Source organism: Homalodisca vitripennis, chromosome 3, assembly GCF_021130785.1.
Source record: "Homalodisca vitripennis isolate AUS2020 chromosome 3, UT_GWSS_2.1, whole genome shotgun sequence".
NCBI classification, from domain to species: Eukaryota; Metazoa; Arthropoda; class Insecta; order Hemiptera; family Cicadellidae; genus Homalodisca; species Homalodisca vitripennis.
Genome location: NC_060209.1, coordinates 55,578,500 through 55,606,142, shown reverse-complemented (window position 1 = coordinate 55,606,142; position 27,643 = coordinate 55,578,500). Strand labels below are relative to the sequence as shown.

The 27,643-nt window shown below is 32.8% G+C and overlaps 1 protein-coding gene across 10 annotated transcripts in view; it reads left to right on the top strand.

Moving 5' to 3' along the window:
- LOC124356897 (protein turtle-like) overlaps positions 1 to 27,643 on the top strand; it is a 503,250-nt gene that overhangs the window by 143,044 nt on the left and 332,563 nt on the right. The window lies entirely within an intron of this gene.

Here is a 27,643-nt window from a genome sequence, read left to right as displayed (position 1 = left end):
CTTCACGCTAGTATAAATAAAGGTATTTTATTTGGGATATAAACATATATAATTATTATATAACTTCTGAAAAACCTTGTTTGTTAAGATCAGTTATTTTATTCCTGGCAAATGTACTCTTACTCAATGTTTTATAAGTGTCCTCTTTCAGAATCTTTATTTTCCAAAATATTGCCACTGTGTTCGTTCTTAATCACGTCAAAAGTGGTCTGTACAGATGAAAAATATATTAAAAAATAGAAAAGTTTAACATGTAAGTTAACTTTGTGTCTTATAATATAAACCCCTCTAAAGGCTTTTTGTTTTCAAGAAAGGTTGCGTAGGCCTTACACATTGTTTTAATCAAGCACGGAGCCAAGTGTCCTCTTCCCCCTGACATTTGGTGACCTTTCCGCCTGGAGTCTAGACGGCTTGTAACTCTCAGTGCTCTACCCCGGATAATGACCTCATTACACCCGCTGTCTGTCTGTCTGTCTGCCTGCCTGTCTACTATTGTATTGGGTATCCGTCACTCAGGTGACTTCTAGAGCACAACGTACAACAACTTATATATACTGAATGTTTTAATTATCGAATGTATTCAAATTAAACACATTTTTCACGAATACGCTGTCTTCTTGTTAATTCATACTTTTAGTCTGATAAAGTACTAGCTGAGCGTTAGCGAAGCCTTTCCTTGAGAGGCTGGAAAAAATTAAATTCTGTCTGTCCGTCCGCACGGTATCTCGAAAACGAACTGACCTGAAAGACTTGAAAGTTTGCATGAAGCAAACAAAGTCTGATCAATCAATTAATCAGTCTTTATTGCCGAGACAGGATTTACATGTATAGCAAAAGTCGATATTAAAAGTTTAGAGCTAAAATTGTTTCAGAGCTAAAATGTGCCTGATGATAGTACATGTCAGATATTGGATTTGTCTTGATCTTTAGAGAATATTTTTACATTGATATTACGGGTAACGGTGATGGCAGCGTGAAAATAGCAACATAAATAGGTTTGTAAACCTACTGAGTACAATCGTGAGGTTGCAACCTGTGACAGTTTTTATGCATGAAAGAAAATAATTATAGAGTGGAAAGAAAATGTTATACATTGGTGAGAAGATTTAATTTTTCCGCACTCTTACATTGTAATACCCTCCCTAGATCTCCGAAACTTTAATTATTTGAACACTGCTATGAGTCCTAACTTAATGAACAAAAATGAGAATGTATCATGTGGAAAGATATCATTTGTATACATTAAATATTGCATGAACCCACATACAAAGAATGAGTTATGTGATGGTGCATGTCCAACCATGGAATTTGGCTGAGCGTCCTTGAAGTATATAGTCCAGTAGGCTGACAAGTTTCTCATTTGTCTATCTATCTTCACGACTTCGAAAATGAACTATTTGAAATTTTTGCAAGCAACCTCGGTGAAGCCTGTTACGCGACTCGGGGTATGACGTACTCCTACCTTGTAATAAAAAGACGAGGAAGAGTCGTACGATGAGAGTTTCACTAGACTCTTATCACAAGAACTTTCACCTGTTATGTATTTATCACTCTGCAACTTGTCCTTCACAAAAAGTGACAAGTCAAACATAAATATTCAGAAATTATTACCGTAGCGCATGTCAGAGTTACTGTAGAAATGTTAAACCGGAGAATGTAGTACAGATAAACATTTAGAATATACATTAGGTAATAAGCTACAGCATTGTCCACGCCTGTTTCCATGTAAATTAGTATGAAAGTGTTCGTTTCGTAAGTTCTTGATACTTTTAAAACACTTAAGAATTGTACCAGAACATACTGAAAATTCGTGTATCATTGTTGACATTTAACACAGTATTAATGGGCGCCGTAATAAGGTTTAAAGATAAATGTCTGAAGATAAAAATAAGAATTCTTTCCTATACGTATATGAAAGATGACTTCAGAAAATTGTACGTTTTTTATTTATTGACAACATAATTTACATGAATACTATTTTGTCATAAATATGAGATTTTCTTAAATCTCAATACAAAGAATTTTAAACAATATTTTACATACGTACTGTGAAATTTGAAATTTTTATTTTGAGCAGTTATGGAGGCCTAGTTATACAAATTACCAAAACCAGTACTTTAAAATAATTTTCTATAATTTCTCATGCAGTGGTGTAACATTTTTACTGTTTTTCTGACTTCTAAGAAGTTTTCTTAGAGGCGGTGAGAATGCGATTTAAAAGAAAACCCGATCAAGGACATACTGTACCACCCTAAACTAATACGGCTATAGTTCGAATAGACTCGTTTATGCCAAGACCTTCAGTGAGAGTTTATTAATTGAAAGGGGGGGTGTTATAGAGTGTGATACTTCGTGTAGTATTTAATATAATTATTTAAGACTGCAAAGTAAATTAATTTAATTTTTACTGATTTGTTGTATTTATTACACGCTGTAAACTCTATCAATATGAAAACAATTTCTTTACGTGTATCCCGTAAAAAAGTGTTTCAGTCCTATATTTAAATAAAGCGTAAACACTCTTGTAAAAGTATTCCATTAGTTGTTTTTATAATATTTTGTTATGACATTGAGGAAAAAAGTTGGTTAAAAAAATATTATTTTCTCCTCGTTTCAATCATAACATTTGCATTTGAATCGTTAATTAGCATTCCGGTCTCTCATTTAAATAACATGGAGCGATATGTAAATAAACTTCAACAGCTCATTTCAATTTCAAACATTATTTTTAATATTTTTGTTTTTAAGCAGGTTTTGAAAACTTTATAGGCTTCTACGGAATAGTTACAAATAAACAGAGGCATTTACAAATGATTAATTACGGTTTCTTAACTGATTAAAAAATGTAACTTGTGTTCCTGGCTCATAAATCCTTTTCCAAGCACTTAGAGGAAAATACGAGTAAATATTTCCCTAATGAATAAAATATGGCTCGAATATATTTTACTATAGTTATTTAATAATGTATGTGTACTCTTATGATTGCACATCCAGCTGTAATCAAAGTAAAAAAAAATCGATAGACTTTGCATGTTGGACTAATTTTTGAAACCATAGTTGAAGATGAAACGCGTGTGTTAAATATGATCTCTGACATCAGTTTGTAAGTAAATGTTAATCATAAGTATTTTCACGATAATGACCATAGTTTCATTGTATTGGTACTAGTTCGCAAAGAGCCTGATTTTGGAATCTAGCGCTTCATAAGCACGGGCGTCTTGGTGGTGTTTACAAAGTACAGTATATCTTTTAATCAATGAAGTCTGTTTTTATTATTTTATATGGTACTGAATCTTGTATATAGGTACAAAATTCCTTTGTTAAGCTATTTAGTCAAGAAGATAATAACTAAAAAAAATAAGAAATATCAACGGCAACCTTTATAGTTGACGTTCCATGTGCAGAGTAAATGCAGGCTGTTATAATGAAAAATCAACTTTTTAAATAAGTTGCCATTTTAAATTTAGTACTTTTTTTTAGTTATGGTACACTTTTCAACAACAGTAAGTGGCTAATTCCAAGGGTTTTACGTCCCTAATATGCTAATGAATAATGTCAAAAAGTAATTAGCTATTTTACTTAATACCAACTATCCAAACAATAACGTCACCCAAAAAGTAATGTTTTAAGATTAAAAAAGTGTATTAACCACCAAAATGTAAAATAAAATAATAAATTACCTTATTTTAACATAAGGTACTTATAATATATAACACGTATATAAAAATATCAAATTTCCAATCGGAGAGAGTTTTTTTATGACACTGAAATTTGGAGAGTTTCAAAATGGTCGGTATTGTATTGTACCTGTCCCCATATGAGTAAATGTAAGTAACGGTGATCTAAAATTTGATATAAAATATTTTCTCTGCGATATTTTATGGATTATGATTTAGAGCGTTCAATACAAAGAAGGAAATATTAGTGAGATTTTACGAGCCTAGTGTTTAGATTTTGTTACTGTTTATCATTATACTATACCCAATCCTGCAAGAAAGAGAGTGTAAACGTATTATTAAGTTTAATGATCCCATGAACCCGATAAAGGGCACTGATACAGAATCCAATTACTGTAATTGTCTGAGGGCAAAGGTTGGAAGTAAATAGCACGTGTTATGTACAGTTGGATCGTCAAAGTCTTTACGGAACTAAACCTATTCTCAAATTCCGGTAAATACGTGAGGTGAGTACACAGACAAATACAATTCTGTATGAACAGAGAAATGTAACAATGGGGCCATGTGTAACACGGAGATGCTTTGGAAGTAGTGAATTATGGTCTACTAAATCTCGTACAATATTTCACCGACAATGTTTCTCTATGAATTAACAGATATAGGTTTGACGGGTCCCTCGTCATCAGATCTATTACAAACTGCATACACTGACAATGAATAGTTTCAAATTTATGGATAATAAATACTTTAAATTAAGGGCACTGTCATGGGAACTAAAATGACACCATCATACCCTAACTTATACTATAAATTGGGCTAAATTAAAGAGTACTTCCTATTCATACAAACTCAGAAACCAACCGTTTACTTGGGATAAACCAATGATATATTTTTAATTTATAAAATAATGAGGAAGCTCTACACACATTTTTGGAAGAACTTAACTCACTCATAACGATGACGATCCCAAAGCACGGTGGAGCTACTGAGTAGTGATGGGAGAATCGAATACTTAAAAGAATCGAATACAGTGAATTCGAAATTCACCCCTGTATTCCAATACTTTTGCTCAGCTGAGCGTTTCTAACAGACAGGTCTAAACCTGTCTTACTTCTTTCCCGCAATCTATTGTTCCTCGGTTATTTCACTTTTTTGTCACGAATTCACCCCTGTATTCGAATATGTATTCGAATACTTTTGCTTTTTGTGCCTTTGGCTTTTGGTGCCTCGTATAAACAAGTCATAGCCCATGATATACGAACTTCAGAAGATATATCTTTGTTTACCCGCTACTTCAGTTCCGTCTGAAAGACTATTTTCCACAGCAGGTCTCACTAATTACCGTAGTCTTGAAGCAAGAAAACCTCAATAATATTTTGTTTTTACACAACAATATGAAATACAACATTCATATTTGTCTTTATTGCTTACAACACTGTAACTATTAAATAATATGTATTTTTAAATTTAATAATTATACAATTATACATTTTTTCAACTATTAAAATTTGTAATTATTTTTTCAAATTATGAATCTCCCCTACATTATTCTTTTCAAAGTCTCCATATATGTATTCATTTTAAACATCATATGAATACGAATACAGCTCTTGAATATTTTATTTGAATACTATTTGTCAGAATAAACGAATGCTCCAGGTTTGAATTCAATTCTTCCAGAGAAATTGTATTCATTTCAAAAGTTATCGAATTCATTTTGATGTATTCGAATATGTGAATACTCTGGTTGTATTCGAATATGTGAATACTCTGGTTGTATTCGAATATGTGAATACTCTGGTTGTATTCGAATACGTGTATTCGATTCTCCCATCACTACTACCGAGTCTTCTACACATAACGCAGCTATGGTGGGAAGGGTTAATTTCATGTGCATGTTGTTATGCTCCAGTTCACCTTCCTCTTACGTGCATCAGCTTAGATCCGATGCTGTTGCAGACTCGACTCCTGAAATCTAAAGTCATATTCGTCTGAAGAGATCCAAAAACAGTCGGTGACGAAGAATGAAGAAGCTTAAAACGAAACCCCCCGCACTGTATTTCCTTATATATGTTCATTTCTCAGAATGATGTTAATTCACGAAACTAGCTATAACCTACAATAACACTTTTTGAGAATAAAGTACACTCTTGAATATTACGCACAATTGGTGCAATATCTCACAAAATTACAAACAAGCAAGTAAAGTCAAACTACCAAGTCACTATGTTTTTAATAATTGTTTATCTTTGTTTCAGGTAACGCTTCTCCCACGATGTCTTCGAAGACTTTCTAAGAAATAGTTGGTTGCTTGCCACATCTCATATTGCCTAGTAAGTAATGAGTGTCACACATTATATGGAACACAATCATATAATAATTAAACTTTTACTATTTTATTTGTTTACCAAATCAGATCCGTATAAATTAGAGAACACGCAGGTAATAAAATAAAATCTTGGTATTAAAAGACCAACAAATATTACTTGAAGAAAGGGAATCGAGATCCAATTTGTAATGTATAAGCACTTACGTAGCTTTTCGTGAAATCGTTAATAAGACAGGAATTAATCATTATGGAGGTTATCCACCTTCACCTCCACCAAAAGGTGGAGGTGGAAATGGGAGGGTAATTTAAGGGTTAAAATGCCAAAAGATAATTTTTTTGACAGATCCTACTTTTTTATAACTCAAACCCAACCGTAGGAAACCTGAGCCAAAGTTGAATCAGTGTTAGCCTATACGAGTAACTATTAGCTAAAAATTATGATTTTTTTTTATCTGGTGAGCTGATACAGATGTAACACAAAAAGGTATCAAACAGTTTGTTATGAGTGTGTAAAGCTCAAATAATATGTGTTATTTTATATACGAGTGTATACGAGAACACATATTTTATATTTCCTGTTTCGTTCTCCGCTAAAACTAGTGTGGGTCTCAATCCTAGAGAAAATTATCTATAAGTTGTACGAAAGACGAGGTTGTTGCTTGTACAATGATAAATATATTGGCTCTGAGCTCCCTTCGCTAAAAAAATGCGATTACAAATTATATATACAAGCGTCTTCATTTAATTGTTTTTAATTTTTCACCCAGCGGCATCCTGTTTTTTAGAAGAAGATTTATGTAAAATTAAGTATAAATTAAATATGACATACAGGTTATGAACTAACATAGCAATGAAAAAATATACGCAGTTGTATGCGCAGCCTTACCGTTATGAATGAAGGATCCTCACCAGAATTTCCTTCAAGCATATTATGAATACTTCCAGAATAAGTGGAAAATTAGACTTTTTATTAATTGAAGTAGTCTTTTTTAATTACTCTCGGCTCCTGAATTGAATATATTTGGTAGCGTAGATACAAATCTATTGAGTATTGAATATTCAATATTTTAAGGACGATGTAAAACATACGCAGAGGGGTGTGGCGTGCTGACCCATCAATATTGTAGATGAACGAACCACCTCGTTGGTCACATGCTCGTTGTCATATTGTTGAAACACATCCAAATGGTGAATTACCGCTTGGATCGTTGAAATATGGCGTAGTTGACACAACTGCAATAGCTCGCCCTTCCAACACCCCCTTCCACCACCGACAGCCACTACTGTATATAATTATTGACAGTCATTTTATGCCGACCTTTCATCCAGCGGAAGTTATGTTTATCGAAAATTTTATCAAATCAGATTCTGAGAAAATATTCAATGTACGGTCAAACATCTATTCCATTTATTGACAGACCAAACATGAAACCACCCATCTCGTCAGTACACACTTCTCTTCCGTATTCGCTTACTCGTAAACATTAAATTATTTCTCGCTTTTCGTTTCCGATCTTGGTTGTTGAACTGAAAATAAACAACTGTTTCAGAGCAATAATTCAGTTTATACATTTGAAATTCATGGTAGCCTATATATCCCTGAAATTATATAAATAACTAACATACGGTTCTATAGCTTGTCAAACAGTTCCAAAATGTTGGAGATGTCGTTCCATCGGTGGTTATGAAAAGTTAAAAGTGCTCCACATGGGATTATCAAAGTTTAAACATTTAAAATAACACAAATACAGCAAGAACAACAAATAAGTACATACGAACATTGCGACGGTAGGCCTAACACTTTTAACTTTTTAACCACCTGATGATAGAACAAACGATAATTCCTGAAACATGTGGACATCTACACATTTTGTCATGCTTAGATTTAATAATAATTAAATAAAAATGTTTTTTATTTTGAAATTTTAAAATATTCAGTTTAAAACGTACAATTGTTTGGAGATGGTTTGGGGGGAGGGGGGTTAAGTCTCCAAATTCCCATGGCGGCCTCAAAATATAGTGAAAGAAAAAATATTTAACTATGTATTTCATACTAGCCTTCAATATAATCACAACCATGTTGTTTGGGTGTAGACATCGCATTGTATATATGCACATTATACCGTCATTTTGATCGGTTTATCTCATATTATTAAATGTTATAGTATATTGTAACCATTTCGAGAAAATATTGCTCGCTTCAAAACCGAAATATTGCAAAGGCACTCACAACGGGTGTTGGAACATAACTAACTTGTTCACTAATGAATTATAAGCTACCTTCCCTACTCATATATGCATGAAAGGTGCCAGAAGGCCACTACCTGAGATCGGTGTGTAAATCGGGCAACTGTTGACAACGGCTCTGGACTAAGATTATGTCAAAATTAAGATCAGCCCAAGAGGTTTTTAAAAGCAAGCTACCACATTTATTATGTTTCAGAAAATTGTGCATCGTTTGAGACGAGACATCGTATGGGTGCGAGACGTTCAGAATTGCGAAGATGCTGACAATAATCTAGCTTGCATCTAACTAGTCTGTCAGGTGTACTTTTATAAAAGAACAATGAAGCGTTTATGAAACGAGATATATGATAGGTTGTAAACATATAATCGGACTGGGTTAAATTTGTTGTTGCCTTGAATGAACTATCATTCAACTTTCCAATCTACTGAGATAAGTTTCGAAGAACTTTACAACCTTTTCCTATTTAAATAAATCGATTCTCGCATCTTTTTAAAACAAATAATTTTTAGCAAATACGGCTGTGAGCATTATTTAGCTTCCACTTTATTTATTATCTACCATAATCAATACCAATGTAATTGCCAAGTGAATAAAGACATAATAAAGAGTGCAATAAAACCTTGCAAATATATGACTAAGTAGTTTTAAAAATAAACCATAAATCTAAAATTTTGAATTAAGTTTAAGATTAATGTTTAAACAAGTTCTTGCTTTATCATTTTCGTTTATGACTGTTAAATAAATTTGTGTTGTAAATTAAATTTGTGACCATATAAAGATTCTTTGTGTAATCAGAATATTATACTTTTTATTATTTTATATTTTCTTGAGCTATCTTGTTTATAGATAACTAAAATTTAAAGTCTAATTCATATACAATCTTTTGAGCTCTAATTATTTGGGAAGAGTTTAAATTATATAATTGGTAGTTCTGAGTGAGTGGGTATTGCAAAATTACATTTTTGGCACTCATAGTATGTTTTTTACTGTATGTTGAGAAGTCAACATGCGTGCAAATGTGTACAAGATGAAACACCGGGCAGTATCAGCCATCTTGTTCAGGCTGTAATATATAACGATGGCAATTGTTGAAATTCAGTTATTATGAAGTCATTAATCGTCAGTTTTAAAAGTTCGATTTTGTTGTTATACTTAACATATAGTGGCCTAGTCCACCTAGTTACCTTATGTGCTTCCATTATGTTGTTAACAAGCCCAAGTCGGACAGCACAGACAGAGTTAGTTATAGCGTAGCAACCGTTACGTTACGGCCAGTCTGGCTTGAGATATGGTTGTAGCCGTGTCTCGCCCTTCCGGCCCTTGCTTCCTCTATACTCTTCGACATGCGCGTCTGCTTCCTGAAGATCTTGCAGGCCTATAGTCGTTCCACCTCTTTTTCAGATGAAGCATCGAAGGAACGTTCATACTTTTCCTCCGATATATAGCGTGTCCATTTCAACTGTGTCACCATTGGTAACTCTGAAACTGCTAACTATATCTACAAGTTTAAAATTGGAGCTTCGCCTACCTTTTAGTGACGATTAAACTTATTAATTTGGATTTAGTGTTGGAAAATGGCGGCAAACTATGGAACATTATATTTTCCCATAAGAACGAAGCGACGGAAAAGGAATATAATTTTACTTTACAGAATAGCTATAAAAGAAACACGATCCAAAAAAATTTAGGCCAAATATGTCTTTTTTACTTAAGAAAAGAAGGTGAAAGAACCTCAATTGCACCTAGTTGTAAAAGATCATTTGCTCTGCTTCTGGTTCCCGGAATAACAGGATATTCTGGATGGGCTACCTTGAAAGAAAACGAGGCTAACTCTGATAAAACCGTAATATTTCCTTCAACGCACTCTCTAACAAGTACCAATATTTGTTACCTTTTTGGTTTAAATATTCTATGGTAGTTTGTGACAATTGTTACTTCAAATAAATATGTATAATAATTGGTTTATTGGATGAAACTGACGTACAAAGCGAGATCTTGTTTTAAATTCATTCGCTTCTTGTTAGGCTGCCTCTTAAACAACACGTGCAATACGATTTTAACTAAAATGTTTGTAATAAATAGGCTGATCGAAATACGTGAAAGATATGTTAAGACAATTAATATGCAATTTTAGGAATATCCGTTAATCCGTCTGGACACAGCACTACTAGCTCCATACCGCAATAAAGAGTAAATACGCACTTTGCCATATGACTTCTAGAATCTAGTAGGTATTTTGTATAGACGGCAAATTATGACATTCTTCCAAGCTTTTATAATTACAATATCGTTTCAGTTTATGTATCAATGGATATAAAGGTTATTTAGTACAGTGCATGAAAAAGTAGTTCAAAAGTGCATCTGAGATGAAAATTTCACAACAATTTTTCAATAAATCTCTCAGTAAATTTTAACTAAACTTAATTAAAAACATATAGAAAACAACTATGCGATAATACACAACTAAGAGTTAATTTAGTAATTTAAATTTCCTTCCTTTTTTAAAATCAGTCATAAATTAATTTAATTTATATAAGTATACAAAGATGAATTCGGTCTTCAATGGTGATGTAGGAAATTTAAATCGAAAAAAATAGACGCCAGTAACACAGAATGTTAAAGGAGGCGCACTAGTGCATGGTTGACGGTGAGGGTTGGGGGGGGGGGCGGTCGGGAGGATAGTCTGCGCGCGTACTCGACAAAGATAATACAACTCTTAGCTCCTAATGAAACCAAGAAAGTAAGGCTTACTCTCGCTTCACTTAACAATACAATAAACTGAATTAGTTCAATTGGACCAGTTGGGAGGTTTGTACACTACTTTTTGGAATTTTAGCAGAAGGGATGGGGTCTTCAATGAGTATACTTTGTAATTATTGAAGTAAGTGAGTTAGAAAACCGCAATGAGAAGAAAAGTAAGAATCTATTAAGGGATAAAAAAGAAATGATGTTTGATTAATTGGACTTGTATGGACGGGAGAGATAACAAGATATATTGGACTACTATTTTCGTAACAAATCTGTCACAAAAACCTTACAAGAGTATTTTTCAAAATACAGTACAGTTTTCATAAAAGTTTTGCTGGAGAACATTGTAAAAAGAAACTGGCGTAACCTTCAGTTCGTCGATATCTCAAAAAGAACTGCGGTGTCGCTTGTGCTCAAGGATACGAGTTTTAATTTTACAGTTTTGTACCAATCATTGTGAGAGTTACCTTGATCTTTGTACTTGTCTAAACACGTGTTATTCGGTTCAAGATGATCGCCAGAATTGTTATTGTAATGCTAAAATATTTCCCGTGAAATTAAAAAGTTGGGCCAATCTCAATTAGGTGGTCCCAATAACGAAAATATGCAGTGCTTTATGGGGGTTCGGTATGCCCTATCCTTCCCATGTTAATTTGGCCAATTTTATGTACCTTTTTCTCAGAAACCTTTAAAGCTATCATCATCAAACTTTAGGACACTACTATTTAGACCTTTGTTAACATTTAGAGCGGAACAAAGTTAAAAAAAAGAAGTTTTTATTTAATTTGTTGTAAATAAAAAAATTTATTAATTTTTTGTAAAATAATTTATAATTATAATTTTTTTTAATAAAAATTTAAAATAGATTTTTATAATGTCTTCCGCTCTAAATGTTAAAAAAGGTCTATATAGTAGTGTCCTAAAGTTTGATGATGATAGCTTTAAAAGTTTCTGAGAAAAAGGTACATAAAATTGGCCAAATTAACATGGGAAGGATAGGGCATACCGAACCCCCTTATTCAAACGAAGTAATTAACAGTATATTGTAAGTTTTTGTGTTATACATTTAAAGTAATTGTCATGTTTATCGATCAGACACGATCTGTAACCTGTAGTTGCTAGTGTGTCGGGAATATATGATCAGAGAGAGGCCCGGTAACATTTCAGTTGCCGATATAATCAGCGTGTATGGGGTTGACACGCGACCACTTCACTATCGGGTTTAACTAGTAGGCGAGAAACACATCGCAAGATAAGCTCAGTACATCACATCCTGTGTTTATACCACAATATTAACTGTTTAACCTTGCATTTAGTCAATCTATTATTTCAATAACCTTCCCTACTCAATGACATTAATATTAAAATTGATTTTGTACTGTTTCGGCGATGAGGGTTAAAATTACTACATGCACATAAAAACTTTTAGTTTATAAATTTTAAGACCACAAGATTTGAATGAATGAATTTTTTGTTTGAAGTTTATTTTTGACGATGGAAGAATTGTGAAGGAAACAGGATTTTTTCCGGACATTTGCCATCGTTCAGTGAAACAAATAATCAGTAACACTACGTTTCGAGATCTGCAATCTGATCTCTTCTTCAGGTAAATAACTAATCTAACGCATAATTACAAACTAGGTTAAAGTACACTAATCATACCAGAGCGTTGTGACACGCCTATGTTAGAAATCACAACTACCAAGTTGTGTGCCCACAAAAAGGACCCATTCCTGTTTCCATTTCTATTCTATTGCCGCCATTTTGTTTCTGCCGTGACGATCGCCTTTTACTTTTGGCCCTTTACGTAGATGGTTGGTCGACGAATGCATACGTATTGTGGCCTGTATTCTGTAGTTCAGTTTTAATGATTAGTGTTGTGTTTAGTTTTTTTTTATTAAGTGCATGTTTTAGAGTTAGTGAAGTTGACACACAACATGGTACTTGTAATTCCTGACATAGGCGTGTCACAACGCTTTGGTATGATTGCCTTTCACTTTACGGATCGAAACAAATTCTCTTCGTAAAAAATTTCTTGTACCTACTTTTAATAGTGTAATAAAAAGCTTGAGTCTTACTAGTGCTAATTAACAAGCTTACTGTTTGAAAGGATGTTTTTAACATTAGCCGTGCAGATTGTATTAGTTTAATAATAACATACTGAAAGCCAGTAAACCTTTTATAGACCAATCATATTGTTAACCCAATAAAGCGAACCCAAATAGAATCCAATTAGGGTAATTGTTTGAGAGCAAAGATGGGAGGTACAGTCGGGGCCGTCAAAGGCACGTTGGACTAAACTGGAGCTCGTGTTATCACCAAATATCGATTATAAAACCTTTGACTTTAACAACGTTGACTTCACAAAGAGGAGAGTGTTAGTCCAAGCGTTTTATGGTGCGATAATTACGATTAATTATTTACACAACTAAGAGGTTTAACTCATTATTACAAGTTGCGTCAGTTCTGGTGTTGAAATAACTGACAGTAAATTAATTTAAATATTCAATTTCCTGTTTTTATGTGAAAAATATTGCTTCCTTTTTTTAATTATACATCAATTTTCGTGTCAAGACAGTGTAGTAGATAACTGAAATTAAGAAAACAAGGTTTCCTAATCTTACAATAAATTGTTTTGCTAATGAATAAAATTAAATGTATGTATTAACTTTCTGTAATATTGAATTTTTATGTGAAAAGCTTATTGTGATTCCATAGTTATAAAACAGTTAGTCAGTTTAGATTAGATCACATAGTATTAAATCCTAAAAAAATCACAAAATCTTTTTGATGAATGAAGATTTCCATAAACATAAACGAAATAGACGTATTTAAAAATATTGATTTAGATCACTTAATTTTTTTAAGACGAAATAAATGCTAATTTTTCTGGGTGTAGGTTCTACACAAGAATAACATGGAACATCTATACATTCTTTTTAAGGTTTATTGACTACTTGATTATTACACCGCCTTTAAAACGTAATGTAAGAATAATACAAACGTCGGTAGCAAACAGGTTGTAAATAGTCTTAGGAACTCTAAGTAGTTTCCAACCAAATTAGTCATTTCGTTGAGGAAGAAACATTATCCTTTCAGGAAATTAAAACAACTGTAGTGTTTTATTACTATCCGTGTGTTTATTCCGGTCTAATAAATGTGACATTGAAGAAAATGGGAAATTAAATCTAAAAAGACTTATGGTAAATGTTTTGAGAAATTGAAATCCAATCAATTTTCTTGAAATGTGATAACTGATTCAAGAGACCTCTTTCTCTGGTCTACACGTAGAAGATACGTTCTTCTCATCAACCGGTGTCATGTGTATGTAAGACTACCTCCCCTCCATCTGTCGATTATGTGACTATGAATATGTGTAAGAGCAAGGTGATACTGTTACATTATTGAATGGCTAACTGTAAAAGAACGGCACTACCCTCTTATTGATTTGTTCAATATACTTAGTTATTTAAGACTTGGGGTAAACGCGTGACTTGGTATTCTTGCACTACCAAAGGGAGATTGTCACTTGATAAAAATAATTTTGTAGACGGAAGGCAGCAGTAATAACGCTGATAAAAGTTCGCTAATTCATCATAATTTTGTAATTATTTGTCTTTACTTTCATTCAATAGTTGACCATACTGAAAGTATTTATGTTTATACAAGATTGTGCGACTTTATATCTTCATAGCGTAACTATTTGACTTATACATACTTAACGTTAATTCTGTCTGTGGTTGACCCACTGCGCAAAGCAGGGCGAGTGCAGACCTGTTGTAACCTGTATTCTGTAGTTCAGTTTTAATGATTAGTGTTGTATGTTTTATTTTATAGTTAGTGAAGTTGTCACACAACATGGTGGTCACGTTTCCTGATTTATGCGTGTTACAACGCACTGGTATGATTTTTTCAACCTAGATTGTAGTTATGTGTTAGGTTAGTTATTCACCTGAGTGGATCAGATTGCCGATATCAAAACGTAGTGTTACTGATATTTTGTATCACTGAACGATGGAAATTTCTAGTAAATCCTGTTTCCTTTGTATAAAATATCATGACTATTTTTACACGATTTTAATGTTAAGTATGTTGTATATGAGTTTATTACTAAAGTGTTGTTTGCTAATGTGGGCTGTGTCAACATTTAATTGTAGAACTTTTTTTATTATTAATTTACAAGTACTTTTTGAATCGTCGTGAGTGTGTCTATACTCACTTATTTAAATATTGGGGGGGGGCGTAGAGAGCATTCCACATTGTATAGATGTTCCACATCCAAGGCTTGCTCAGATTTTATAAAAAATACGTGTTTACTACTTTTTCTCCAGTCATACGTCTAAAATTCTACTTATATAATTGTCTCTATCCGTATAATTCCGTAATAAAGTAGAATGTTATCTCTGTTGTATTAAATTACTAAATTTGATAATATATGAATTTTTCCATAACGATCTTGGAAAGATGGCTTGTCTTAAGATTCGGTTTTCAAATGCTGCGAGGGTGAAGACTAAAACAGGTGACTTTTGAGAGATGTACACACAGTCATCATTGGCAATGGGTGGAGTACAGGGATTTACTTAAAATAACATATTTAATTCAAAGCAAGTAATCTCTTACGGTTTAAGTAATGAGTATTTTAATCTCTGCACAATTAACGGTATTATCGTATCTTTTTCTGCACATGATTTTATTCCCAAGATCGTATTAATCAATAAAATGCTTTGGGGTAAAACTAGTAGAACGGTAATCCGCAAATATAAACAATTGTAAACGTTTAGGAGTTTCGAAGGTCTAATAGGCTTCTTCGCCAACATTGGCGTATTTAATTTTAACAGCTTTCAAATCGTATGTCCTCTACAGAGAGCGAGCGATAACTGTGATGAAGTGCTGCTGTAATAATGGCTGCTTCGATGAGCGGTGCGAGTCGCTGATGTATAAGACTCACGTAAACCCGTGTGTGCTGTGGACTGCCTAGCCCACTCAGCAGACGGCGCAATGCACCATGATATTGCCTCTAATGCGGTTATGTCGCACCACCTTGTCTAATTATATTTCCAATTGCCGAGCTATAATTGAGTTTTTGGACCAGCAAACTTCCGCCCCTCGCCGCTTGTTGGTTAGTGTTGCCCCTCGATTCGTTCGTATTGCGTTCTAAGCGATACTGTAAAAAATATGTATTAAACGAAAACTGATTAATACATTATCAAACAAATAACGAATATATTGTTTTGAGTAATATTTATTACCCATTTTTGAAACCAAGCGCCGATGAACAATCCCCAAATAAAGTATAAAAAGGCTAATACAAACAATGCAAAAATACATGATATGTCATATAAGGTTTTATCAAACAGTCAGTTAAGCCTGCTTGCGGGAAGTACGAGAAATAAACCGACCAGAAACCACCCTTTGTTAATTTTACTTACGCACTTTTACCGATTTATTTGCTGGACTTAACGACAAAGGATTTCAGTTATAATTTATAACATAGCTTTTCAGACCTACAGTGTATATTCATTTTTAATAACTGTTTTTATATTCTTGGCATTTGCTTATTCGATTTTGTATCAATGCCTTTTCTTTATGCAAAAATAATTGTGATTGAACCCAAGATATAACAACGTAAAAAGTTTTTTGTATATATTGCATAATACAACCTCTAAATTTTTTTGTAAAATGGTTCATTTATCCTATACATTGTAGTATAAGTTGTAGTACATAGTAATGTATCTGTAGTACTTAGTCATCTGTAGTATCTGTAGTCCTATACCTGATTAACTTTATACAATGAAACTCCTCCTTGTATATGCAGAATTTTCACACTGCAAACTATAGAGCTTTGGCTAAAATTTGTTAATAAGATCGTCAAATAGTATTTATCTTGTTTTGTCTAGTGTATTTATCTTGGATTTTTTTAAATTTACTATTTATTCTGTACCTTGAAACCTCCAACTTGTAGTCCTTTTAACATTGTGTTTTAACCAAGGGTGGTTTTGAATGGATTTAAAGACCTCGTCAGTTAAATATTTTTATTTATACTTACTATTTTTAATATTTCTTATTAGACCAGAAATTGTTTTATGCTAATATAGCATTTCCATTTTGATTACGTAAAAAGTAAGTAGTATCATAGTCTGTGTCAAAATTCAAGATTGTTGTTTTATTTCTATTTCAATGGAACATTAGTTATTTGAATGTTGACGGACACAGCTTCCTCTCAAAACTTTCTGCTCGAATATTGCATCCCGTTAACTTATAAACCAGTTGTCACTGCTTATGTCTGCAATGATGCAATTAATAGGCAGTGGACGTTTTGCTATCTTGGTATAGTCCTATGGGTGTTCAAACGTGCAGGAAATAGCTTTGTGATGTTGTAAGTAACAAATACATTCAAAACTCAATGTATTACCGAATACAAGCTTTAAATACTATACATAAAGTCAAGGATGGAAAAAGTTATCTCGAAGATAATTACGATTTCAAAAATAATCTAGAAACTGCGAGAGTGTTGTTTTAGAAGTGAGTTATTTGTGGCTCCGAGATTATTAATTTTCCGGAAGCATAAAACACCACTTCTGAACTTTGGCATTAATATTTATAGCGTAAGAGAAAGGTTCCGGCAGATTTGCTTTACGTGGGTGGTCATTTTCAGATTTATACGTTATTATTACTTTACGTTATGCTACTTCAAAACATTGAATTGAATATAAAGCTCACGTATTTTGGCAACACACAATTTGGTCAATAAATGGAAAATAAATCCGGATAATATATGTATAAAATACATGGAAACATATATTTTTTTAATTACCAGATAAAATGTATAAACTTAACAGAACGTTAGCTGTATTCAGTATAAAGTTGTGGGTGTTAAAATATCAACATTTAACCCTAAGCAGCCGCCATTTTGTATAGGATTAACGTTTTAGGAATCACTATTAGATAACACTATCAATAATAGCGTTATTCCAAATCATTCATCCCATACAAAATAGGGAGCGTTTAAGTTTCTATACTGATATTATTTCAACAACCGTCATTTGGTAACAAATAAATGTCATTAAGAGCGAGCAGTTTCTGGCTGCTATGTTTTAATAATAAATACTTTTAAAACTGTATAGTCTGCGTATTGATTAACCTGTATTTAAATTTACAAGGCACTCGATACGGGCCGTCACCCCTCCCCCCTTGTAGGCATTTGAAGGTTATTTTATACAAACCTAGTTAAGATTGCCGCATAACATTGTGCGAAGCTTATACATTTTATGTGCTAAGGCGTAAAAATGTTTAAGTTTTTTTCAGACATTTTACACCTGTTATCTGATTTTGTGTTAGTTATGTTTACTAAAAATTTTGTAGTAATCAGAACTTTTTTTTATTGCCATATATGTGAATATAATAACAAAAAAACACAATATTAACAACATATACAAACACAGACTTATGAATTGTATGAAGTGTGAGGCAACTGAGGATACAATTACATTCAAGGGATATTGTGGAAATAAATCAAGGTGTTCCGCAGGGTGCAGTTTTGGGAGCAATACTGTTCTAATTAACGTCAACGAGTTCTTTAAAGGCATTTTCCTGACAGAGAAACTGTTTCTTTTTCTGATAATACTGCCTGATTCTATATTGTAAACAATATATTATATATTGTATATATTTGTGATTATTCACAAATTAACCATTTTATCGTAATAAAGAGGTTGTTACCAATAGCTGCGTGGTTTTAAACACTGAGAAAAACAAATATATTAACTTTAGTTTGTTAACTGACTTTCAAATAAACTTTATCATGCTTGGTCAATAGATCTCTGTACATTCTATTTAAAAATGTACAAATATTCTACACACATCTAATTGAAAACCTCTTGTTTATAGTATTAATTTGTAAACATTATTTGTTATTACATATTTTTGGTTTGTGTTATGTTTATTTTGTCGCTTTGTTAATGAGTAGTTTTCTGATAAGGAGTTCTGGTAACCCGAAAATTAAAAAGATGAACACTGATATTCCTCGTTTTCTTTAATTTCAACGTTATATATAAAATCACATATACATTTGTTTACATGTACACGTTTAAATAGTTATATTTTTTATTAAAACAATAGTATTATACTCCACTAAAAGTTTAACACTAACGTAAGCAATAGAGTTTTATCAAGTTCAATTAGTTTGCTCGGTATAACGTCCTTTAAGATTTTTTTAAAATATGAAAGAGGCGACTCGACAATAGAAAACAACATTAAGAAATGACAGCCACACTGCAGGAGATAAATTGCTGAAATTTATTCTCTACTTCTTCTGTCATCCGTTCAGAATTAGTCCAGTCTGCGGTCTGTATGGCGAGTAAACGTACTGGAAAGCACACTTTTATTTTAATTCCTCTTTTGTATTTGGCCACCATTCAGTCACTATTTATTCTGATTCAACATCGGTGGTCAGAAATAAAGCTTCGGTCGTTTTATAACAATGGAAACCTTATTCAAGCAGTCTATTATTTAAAGCTCCTAATGGGATTTATATGATATGAAATTGTGTTTTTATTGACACGGTTTTGAGGACAAATTGGTGACAATATTGTTCTAACTTTGCTGCTAAGTGATTCAACTGAATTGAGTTTCGCATCGAAACGAGCCCGAGTGTGTGTATAAAAAAGAGGGTAAATTGTTTAATATTTTCTGTTTAATTATTGTCAGTGTTCATGATTCAACTGTTTATACAATAGCACAATAACTCATATCTTTCTAAATGGCTATAGTTACAGATAAATAAGTTTTGATTTCTTCCTTTTGTTTCTAGACAGTTTCCCTATTGGTGAGAATTGTTTGATAAACACTTTTGTTACTCTACATTCAATGGAGATATTGCAACGCTAGACGTCCATCGTACATTACGGATAAATCTGCCAAGAAAGAAGAGGGTCTTGATGTTGTTCAGTGATAACACAAAAAATACACGATGTGGTAGTTCCTGACCTATAATACATTGTATTTATCTTCCAAATTATTGCATGTAACATGTTAAAAGGGAGGGTGGTAGGGAGGAAGGGAGGGAGTGAAAGAGAGGGAGAGAGGGGATGAACAAATAAATGAATTCTTTCTTTATATAAAAATAACTTCTTAATATGCGATTGTTGTCTAACCGTTTTCTGACCTGGCTCTATTTATTGCAATGTGTTATAGCTTATATATATATATATATATATATATATATATATATATATATATATGCATACATAATATATATATATATATATATATATATATATAAATGCTATATAATATAATTTAAATAAGCATTGAATCACAAAAAGTACTAGCTCCGCAGGGACTCGAACCCGGATCTCTCACTTGCCAGGTGAATGTGCTACCATTACATCACAAAGCCCTTACTTTTTAAGATTCAATTATTTTTTATTTGGCTGTATTTATCACATATGCGTTTAAGTAACCAAACTAACATATGATCGGAAGACAAAATACCTGTAAAACGACTTATTTACATTCATTAAATTTGTATAAATGGCAATAGCCGAATTTAATTTCAATAAACAATGAATCACAAAAAGTACTTGCTCCGCCGGGATACTATATTATATGCATATTGATATATATATTAAAAGTCAACTAAAACCCTTTTAAAGTGCTTTTATTGCCATACATGTGTTTCTGTATTCAACCATCATCAGCGTACATTGACCTCTAAATAAATAATAAACAATTAAATATACACATGTGGATAATTTAAACATATGTTAAATTTAAATGACAAAGTTGTAATTTTTATTAGTAATCTTTATTTAATATATTATTTTTTCAAAAATGTGGTTTATTTTGTTTTTCAGATTACTATTTAAAATGTTATGAGGATAACTATATGTTATCCAGTTGTTGATGTATTAATATAGCAAATGTTATTATTTGCAATAAACAACATTTCAAGACACATACTTTAAAATCTCGTTATTACATTGAAATGAATAACATGTATCACTTAAATTAGTATTTAAATTTAAAAGAGAAAAAATAATTTAACATACTTTAGTGTCTTAATGTAATAGAAGTACTTTTTATTTTTGTTATAGAAATGAATATAACTTCAAATACCAATTTGTTTTTGTAACATTCAGTAGAGTGTGAAGACTGTAATTCGTGTATTAGTATAACTTTTAGTTAGATTGAAATCTTCACTATCTATTTTATCTAAAAACTGTTTTTGTAAAACTTACATTAAAATGAAATTCCTATAAGCACATACTTGCCAAAACATTGTACATAATGATAATATATTTATTCGCAACATTTCAGTCAAATTCTAAAAATAGTCTTTCTAAGAATATTTTCCTCTTGTTGTTTCAGCTCTAGTTCAATACAGTTTAAAGATTATAATTATTTATGTGCGAACACACGATACATTTTAATTAACACTTTGTGAAAAAATGGAATACATTCACAAGTCTGATTATTCCAAATAGTTACGCAAGGGAATATAACACAGTTATCCGATTTAGGATCATCCACGGTCAGTTGATTAGATCTTTTCTTACGTACAGATGTACAGGCACCGCGGTATGGCGTTTACTCGTACACTTGTACGCTTGAGGTTGGGAAACTGCGTACTGTTCCGTAAATATATATTTTGTTGATGATTTCTTACCAAATGAAAAATCCAATAACATTTTCTGAACGTGCGAGACAGTTGAATTTTGTAGTTTCAGTAAACTAAGTTGCGTTAGAGATTTAATTAGGTTGTTTAATATTTTAATATACTTTTATAACATTATAAAATATGAATAAGTTAACATTTTATTATGTTATTCTGCCCAAAAATGTAATTAACATTCGTTTTTAGACTGACCTTGTGAGATATATTCTATATTTCACTAAGCAGCTAATTCCAACACTATTTGCCGTGAAATGTCATTCAGGTTTACCAACAATCCGAGTAGAATAAAAACTTCCCTTCAAACAATCATATAAAGTCAGGATTCATGAATTATTGGACGAAACCCAAAAGAAAAGTATGACATATATGGTATTTTCTTTCTTAAATACTTTCTTTTTAGGTTAATAAAAAATTAATATAATTTAACAACTTGAACCCTACATCCCCTTCGTGCAGGTCTTGAAAAATCTTGCACTACAATATTTAAAAACTAGAAGAAATATCATACAGATTGCAAGGAAAAACATTCCATCACAGGCACTAATAAGAGAGCTGTTACAGTTTGAAAATTATGACCAAACACAGTGTTTTTAGCGCAGCGAGTGAACGACGCAACCTATAATTAACTAAACCACATTGATTTGTTGGCCTTGTTTGTTATTCCGTACACATTTGTTCATTTAATCTTTGATGTATCTCTTAAAGTTTCCATGATCCCTTCAGAATGCATAACATTTGGAGCACTCGGTATATGTATTCTACTTTTTCAATATATTGTTAGGTTTCGAGATGACGGCCGATCAAATTTTTGGAAAAGATTGGTTGCATCCTAGTTGTTATGCATCGTCGAGCAAAACAAAAAATTGATTTGGAATTTTCAAAGTTTGTTCCTGCGTGTTTCTCGACATCTCGAAAATTATATGATAGTGACCGTACAAGATTACGAGTAGTATGCATCAACATTGCGAAAATAATTACCGTAATTGTCAATAGACCCAAACTAAATTTGATACATATACAGTATCTGCAAATAGCTTAGGTATCTTCGATTACCAATCATAACGAATCATAGGTATCAAGACGACAGCTATTCCCATTTCTGTAAAAATATAACTTAGCTACTTATCAATATCAATTGAAACTGAGAAGTGTTTTTAAATTGCTTAACTATTTTAACGTTTTTTATTTTTAAACATAATTTGATATATCTCAAGGTTTCACGATGGTATACGTTCAATCTTTGAAAAAGTAATAGTTCATAGTTTAGTTATTACACACTGTAGAGCAAAAATGTGTTTTGTAATAAAATTTTCAGGTAATTATCCATAATGTAAGTGTATATATGCATCTCTGAAGTGGTCTCAACTACCAGTTATACAAAGTTTCGAATAGTAAGCTATACAGTAACATTAAGGAAACAATGGTGAACACTAGAGTTACCGTAATCTCCGTCCGATTCAAACTGAACTTTGTACTAAAGTCGGTATTATACATAGCAGCTCGTAGCACTACATACTATCAACATATAGTTGCTCGTGAATTGCAGTACCTACGCTATTTAATTATGGCGGGCGTTGAATGTTCTGAAATGGAAAAGTTACAAATGGACGTTAGAAGTATCGTTTTGTCGTTCATAACACCTTTAATTCATATATGATTTTCGATATCTCGATCGACTTCAAGATGGTGGATGTAAAAGTTTACAAAGGATAAAAAATAACAGAGGAACATGACAAGTGAACATGATCAACTCCTGAAAATTGTTATGATATAACAGATTGCAATCACACTTGGCATGACTTTATTTATAATTATTAAACGGATTTTTAAACCATATCCATTTAATTAGGTTTCATTGTGGAAGCCTCTTAAGTTGATTCGTGTAACATTGTTTCTCGTTTATTTCGTTCTTTAAGGTAATAAATGAAATTGTCTAGGATTAAGAGTTTCTTCACTTAGTCTATAATTTCGTAGGCACATTCATAATGTTTTTTGTAACGATTGGCGGGACTTCCATAGAAGTGGCTATGTTTGATGATAGAGGAGCTTTCAGATTTTTTAAAAGAATTTATCATCAACCAAGACGTGTCTTATCAACAACTTTATATTATATAGAAAATTAATAGCTAGGAAAATAGATATTCATGTAGCGTCCTTTCAGAAATATGTTTGTACAAATCTTCTCATGGTAGCGTTTAAAGTCATAACCATGTCTGATTAAACTAGACAGTGAAGTAACACGTTTTCAGGTATCGTGTTTGCCGTACAACACACTTAGGCTTTTGCGGAATGTCAATATTCTTCGATCTCCGTGAACTCCAAGATATATAGTGAGGGATCAGGGGAGTATTTGCCCCGCGTTGGGCTGTTTGCCGGCCACACACCCAGGCTCTTACCAGATCAAAACAGTTCAATAAATCTTTATCTGGAAATACTTTTACATGTAATTACAATTATCACTCCCATGTGCCTCAAGTAGCCGTTAAACATACCTATGAGTCATACCTATAATGTTATAAATAATAACATATACCTTACTTTATCAGTCTATGAGTATCCTTTACAATTTAAATTGTATCTCTTCATTTAACATGTTATACTTTTAACATCAATGTACCGTAACTTGTTCATAGCCATTTGTAAATACATCCAATAAAGCTTCGCACAACACGTTTATATAAATTTATTATAATAAATAACACGCATAAGTCATTGAAACCTGCAAATAAAAACAGTTAATAGCTCATGAGTAGCTGGTACATTGTTTGCTCTGATGGTGAGTGATATATATATATATATATATATATATTAAAATATATAATGATCCAAAATTAATAAATATAATATTAACATTTCATACAATCACACGCGCGCGCGCGCACACACACACACACACACACACACACACACACACACACACACACACACACACACACACACACACGCACGCACGCACGCACACGCGTGCACGCACACACATACACATATACATATCAATTGCAGTGATTATGACGGTTTGTGAAATCGAATGCAGAATTCTTAATTATATTCTTATACTCCATAAGTATATTCTTATAAATATGATAAAACTGTTAAATAACGTACCTCTTAATTGGCAATATTGATGTATATTAATTTATACTAATTTAATAATTTAGAGCAAGATTTTTAGCATATCGTGTGATCCTTTCCCTTTGTAAGATAGTAAAATTATTTAGGCATTTATGCGTGTACTAAACCATATTCATGCATTTGCTGAAACGTTAAAAGGTTCTGTTCTTTACTAATATGGCATACTCTGTTAAAACTGTTTAATTTACTTGTGGTTCGAACAGCATATCTCTGGCACATAATGACGGGTTTTAATATCGGTAAATTCCCAATACAAAAAAAAAAGAAACAAAAACCACTCCACCAGCCTGACTGACAGGTCGAGGCTGAAACAGTATGCTAAAACCAGGCAGTTGGCTATCGCTCCTGCTCCTCCTTCACCCAGACCTTGGCAAAACGTTAATGTCGTATGAAGCTGTCGGACTATTTTGCCAGTTCATCCTAATGTTTTCTGAGCCTTTTTACATATATATAAACAATTGTAGACTCTGTATGTTGGTTCATAAAAAGTTCTTGTATTTCACTGAAAAACAAAAATTCACAAACAAAGGTCCCCACACTACACGTGCATCTGTTCAATGTTTCCACCCACCATTTTGTTTAGATTATTAATTGATTTTATTTGAATCCTTGATGTATCTTTAAGTTTCCTGATAAAAACGTTTCCCCCATATATATATAAATATATATATATATATATATATAGGGTTAGAACTTTAGCACGTCTTGTGGGAAGTCTGTGGATTGCTTGCAAATCCCTATCAATATCAGGCATTTTTTCAAAATTGTTAGCCATCCGCATATTGTTGCTCTATGGAATGCCTTCGATCTGTAGATTTTTTGTTTCTGATAGAATTTCAACATCCATAGATTCCCGTGAACTGTATGATGTATAGAGAGAGATCAGGGGAGTATTTGCCGCGCGTTGGAACTGTTTGCCGCCAACACACCCAGGCTCTGGCGGAATATCAACATCCTTAGATTCCCGTGAACTCCAAGATGTATAGAGAGGGATCAGGGGAGTATTTGCCGCGCGTTGGAACTGTTTGCCGCCAACACACCCAGGCTCTGGCGGAATATCAACATCCTTAGATTCCCGTGAACTGTATGATGTATAGAGAGAGATCAGGGGAGTATTTGCCGCGCGTTGGAACTGTTTGCCGCCAACACACCCAGGCTCTGGCGGAATATCAACATCCTTAGATTCCCGTGAACTCCAAGATGTATAGAGAGGGATCAGGGGAGTATTTGCCGCGCGTTGGAACTGTTTGCCGCCAACACACCCAGGCTCTGGCGGAATATCAACATCCTTAGATTCCCGTGAACTCCAAGATGTATAGAGAGGGATCAGGGGAGTATTTGCCGCGCGTTGGAACTGTTTGCCGCCAACACACCCAGGCTCTGGCGGAATGTCAACATTTATTGTTGTTACATTGGAGCAGCACCAAACCATGTTACTCACCCGAAATTATTTTACTTAGCATATGGCCGTATGTCTATCACAAAAACATGTTACTTGCACAGTATCGTATTATTAACACTATAAAACCATGTTACGAGCAACACTACGACATAAGTTATATTACTAACACAAGGCCATAATACGATACAAAATGTATGTTACTATCATGGAACCATGTTCATTAAACAATTGCTCGTACTTACAAGTAATTGATAAGGCTATTAACAAAACAAAACAATGCTATTCATTACAGTACTATGGTTATGAATGTAAAGTCGTGTTACTAACATAAGACCTAAACCTAGGATCCTGTTGGGAACACGATCTAACGAAGTCATGTTAAATACGTATAATAACGTACTACTCTTAAGACCATGTGTAATTAACACAACATTTTGTTACGCACATAAAGCGATGCTACTAAAACGTGGTAATGTGAATTTATGAATTTGTTGGAAGAAGACGATTTATATAGGTATAAAAGGAACGATTGTCAGTGAATCGGTAGCCATAATATTGATTTTTTTTATTTGCTTGCCTTTTAACATGGGGTGAGTTAGTTTTCACTCCATACAGTCTATGCGAATTTGTGTTCATCCTATTCCATCTAGTGAAGTTCAATGGTACTTCGAGGACTTTACCGTTATTCTAAATTGTAAACTTGAAAGTCAGGAGTACCGTACATTGAGTCAATGAACGTAGCAATATAATATTGTTGGCTAGTAGCCAGCCTCATTGATGGTCTATTTAGAAATCTAATTATATTCGTAATAGGAAATTCAATTTTCACTTTTTTATTGTCTGTACTCTTGTTGGAAGGCGAACACCTTTCTTAATTTTGTTAATTTACCGCGGCCCTGGGCTGTCTGGCGGTTTGCGCATTCAAACGAACAGGCGCCGGCCGCAGTACATTAACAAACCCTCTCAATTAAAGCTGTGTTAAATATGAACGTTTCAAATAGTGGTTAAATTACACGCCCAAGAGGTCCATAATGTGGCCCACGCTGTAATTTTTGAACCCCCCGGGTAAGAAAAAAAGTTAAGATGGTAATTTTATAACAGCTATTTAGTTTTAAACATAAATACTAAGAAACAATATACTTTTTCATGTTTTGTTCAACAATTTAATCTTAATCGTATCAAAAGTTTCGAATTATGAATGTTAAAATTTACAGTTTGGTAGAAAAGTGGTAAAACCGGTATCTTTATACCGGCATCAAAAATATAACGTTATTGTGTGTAAAATGATTTGCGTTATGAAATAAAAAAGTAAAATTTTAATATAACTTCCGTTATTGTAACTAGTTAGCTTGTGGTTAAAGTTCGAACTCGGGTATCTATACTTTTTGATCTGCGGAATGTCAACATCTAACATTTTTGTCTGCGGAGTTTG